Consider the following 3,283-nt stretch of genomic DNA (forward strand, 5'->3'; position numbering starts at 1 on the left):
ACTAGTAATAGCTCCAAGCTGCTGTTCATCGTGCCTAAATTTCATTTGTTATATCTGGAATAAAAATTACTCAAATCAGTTGAATGTCATTCTGCATTGTTAACCGGCTATGGTTTTTGATGGTTTTGACTTCTGTACATCATTTCCGTAAGCCCCGAATCACGTTTTTCATTCATTCCCTATTTCACCTATTTTTAGTGATCTACTTTACATCATGTTTTATTCATTTTTAATTTTCGTTTTTATTCAGCACGTTTACAGTCATTTAATATGCTTAGGGGATGATGTATTATCAGTCAGTTTTTTATAGTTGGGGTCATTGTTGAAAAATCAATTTCAAAATTCGATTCTACCCTTAAATAATAAATTTGTACAAATTGTAATTTTGTTTTTTACTAAACGCTTACTATTATGTAAAGCTTTTTCAATACCTAAATTTTCTAATACTGTTAATACAGTGTGTATTATTATTTTCAATATATGTACAGAAATTTCCTATAGAGGCTTATTTTTATTTGATAGACTATTTTTCAAGAGTGGTCCCATTGAAATTTGAAAGAAGTATTCCACCTCTAAAGGTGGAAAATTAGAGAATGATTCCCGTTTATAACTTTTTAGTTGTTCCTCTAGGAAACTCTGGTTTCTGCACATTACTGAGTATCTTTAAATTATTAAATTATATATTTAGTTTTAGTTTTATTTTGACTAAAACAAAAATGCGGTGGCAGTTGTTTTTTATCAATCAGTCCTTGTCTCATCTTTAAATAAATAATTCATTAATTAGGAAGAAGAACAACTCGTTCCCTTATTCATTTTCAATCCTTCACCATCTTTTTCGTTCATGGATTCAATCATTTTCAGAGTTGTGGTCAGGCGATGGAACTTGCATGAAGCAAAACCTTCACATAATTTCAAATTATGAGACGGGGGTGAAACTAGCTACAGGATTGGTTAAATTGTAAAATATTTGCCGCGAACCGTCGTAGATACCTTCTGAGTTGGGCTTCCGCGTCACCGGTGCTTCATGTTGTAGCCATCGCAAGATCCTGAAAGCCTGATCCGCGTGGTTATTGTCAGTATGTTGCCAGTCTATCGCGGTGTGTAGTTGTAAGAGATTTTATTCGCAACTTTTGATTTAATTAACCGAATACTTTTTCTCGTAAGATTGGTTTGTTATACAATACGTACCTAACTAGCCGACATTTACTTTTCCCTCTTTAAGCTTAATAATACTTTTTGTGGTTTATTAATAAAAAAGTTTCGTTTCTAGGCGTCATATCCTGACCGGTTACTAAAACTCTGGAAGCCATCCGTTAAGAAGCACTGGTCTTTCACTCCAGATAATAGCAGGACCTGATGGATGGGCAAAAGTGCCTTTTTCTTTTTCACTTGTAATGCAAGCAGTACGCTGTTGCCATAGGAGGACCGAATGAAAAAGTGCCTGTAGGTAACGATTTTCATTAAAGATATTAGATGTGATGTTGAATTATCTTCCTTCGACATTTGTAACTTATCTTTTAGGAATGTCAACCATTGTGATAGTAGAAATCAATGATAACGTTGTTTTTTTTCAGTTTTCAACAATGAATATTATATTTTAACACTAGTATGAAAAACTTTAATTACAAAAATTTAATTTTTAAGCAAAGGAGACTTATAATTCTCGCTGTAACTCATCCATTGTGTATCCAATTGTAAGTTTTTGGCAAATGTAATTTTACTTTAGGTGCCTTTTCGTTTTATTTTATTTCTTGTGAATTTAATAGCGCAGTAATTCTATTTTTTTTGTGCATTTCCACAGATTGGTCGAAGAATAAAACAATTGTCTGCACTGATATCGTTATTCATGGACTTCGTTTGGTTTTTATTCGTCTTCAGTTAATCTTCGATCACGAGTAAAAGCATTTTCGATTCCACCGAAACAACACTGATCGTGAGCTACGTTTCTTCCTGCTCTGTTGGCTGATTCATCTTTGAAGCATACATTCTCCGCAATTACTTAAGGTGAGAATACATTAAAGTTAATTAAAAACTGCATTCTACCAATATTTTGCCATCATACCTGTTTCAAATCGAAGGTGGAGAAGACAAGGAGTTCTCGCAGTTAAAATAGTTCTTTATCTAGCATGTTCTAACCAACAGGAATTAATTTTTTATAATTCCGCTATATTCATATTTTTTGGTGGGTGTTTTGTTGTGTTTCAAATCGTATTTATATAGGAATATAATATCCTTAATTGATATATGTTTTTTTTCTGTTTCTGCAGATTATCCAACAAATGAGAGAGAATAAAGTTCAACTTGGTAGTGCTCACACAACCATTGTCTATATGGATATCGTCTTTCCTGGACTATATTCCTGATTTTCTGTTTTTATCGTCACCTTACAAGACGAGGAAAAGCAACTGGCCGTTCATTCCAGATAATGGCGGGACCTGATGGATGGGCAAAAGTGCCTTTTTCTCTTTCCACTGGTAGTGCAAGCAGTAATTGTTGCCAAAGAAGGACTTAATGAAAAAGTATCGGTAGGTAACAATTTTCATTAAAGGTAGTAGTTGTGATATTAAATTATCCTAGAAGCCTGAACTCCTTCGACATTTGTAACTTTAAAAATGTGATAGTAGAAATAAATGATATTAGTATTTATTTTCAGTTTTCATAAATGAACATTATAATTTGGCATTAGTATTAAAAACAGAAGAAAACTATTCAATTTTATCCAAAAGAGATGTATATTTCCATTTTTAAATTATAAGCTGGTTTAAATGTGTCTTTCGTAGCGTGTTTTTCTTGTATTTCATATCGTTTTTATATTGGAGTGTAATATCCTTAATTGATATATGTTTTTGTCCGTTTCTGCAGATTATCCAACAAATGAGAAAGAATAAAGTTCAACTTGGTGGTATTCACATGGATATCGTCTTTCCTGGACTATATTCTTGATTTCCTATTTTCATCGTCACCTTGCAACATTATACACGTAATTGTCAACCGACGAGGGAAAGCAACTGGAGATATTCCACTGAAACAACAAATTTTCGGCTATGTGGTAGTCCTCCTGGATTTTGTTTGCTTACAGTCTACAGTTAATTAAGGTGAGAATACTTGATATAATTAATTATAATTAATGGCACTTTATTAATCTGTTACCACCCTATCTGTTTCAGATCGACGATGGAGAAGACAAATAAGATGCGTAGTTAGTTCATTATCTTGCATGCTCTATCTAATAGAATTAATTCTTGAAGTTTATTTTATTCAAATTAATTGTTTATTTTGCATG

The 3,283-nt window shown here is 32.6% G+C and overlaps 1 long non-coding RNA gene across 7 annotated transcripts in view; it reads left to right on the top strand.

The window, feature by feature from the left end:
* The window catches only part of LOC112906139, a 42,976-nt gene extending 39,693 nt beyond the window's left edge, over window positions 1-3,283 (top strand). For 2 of the 7 annotated variants that reach the window (XR_003232192.1, XR_003232190.1), the window contains exons 4-7: window positions 1,271-2,004; window positions 2,268-2,525; window positions 2,863-3,095; window positions 3,168-3,283. This is a non-coding gene — a long non-coding RNA (uncharacterized LOC112906139). The other 5 variants (XR_003232193.1, XR_003232191.1, XR_003232194.1 and 2 more) reach the window with 5 other exon arrangements.

This window comes from Agrilus planipennis, unplaced genomic scaffold, assembly GCF_000699045.2.
Source record: "Agrilus planipennis isolate EAB-ADULT unplaced genomic scaffold, Apla_2.0 scaffold11, whole genome shotgun sequence".
In the NCBI taxonomy this organism is placed as follows: domain Eukaryota; kingdom Metazoa; phylum Arthropoda; class Insecta; order Coleoptera; family Buprestidae; genus Agrilus; species Agrilus planipennis.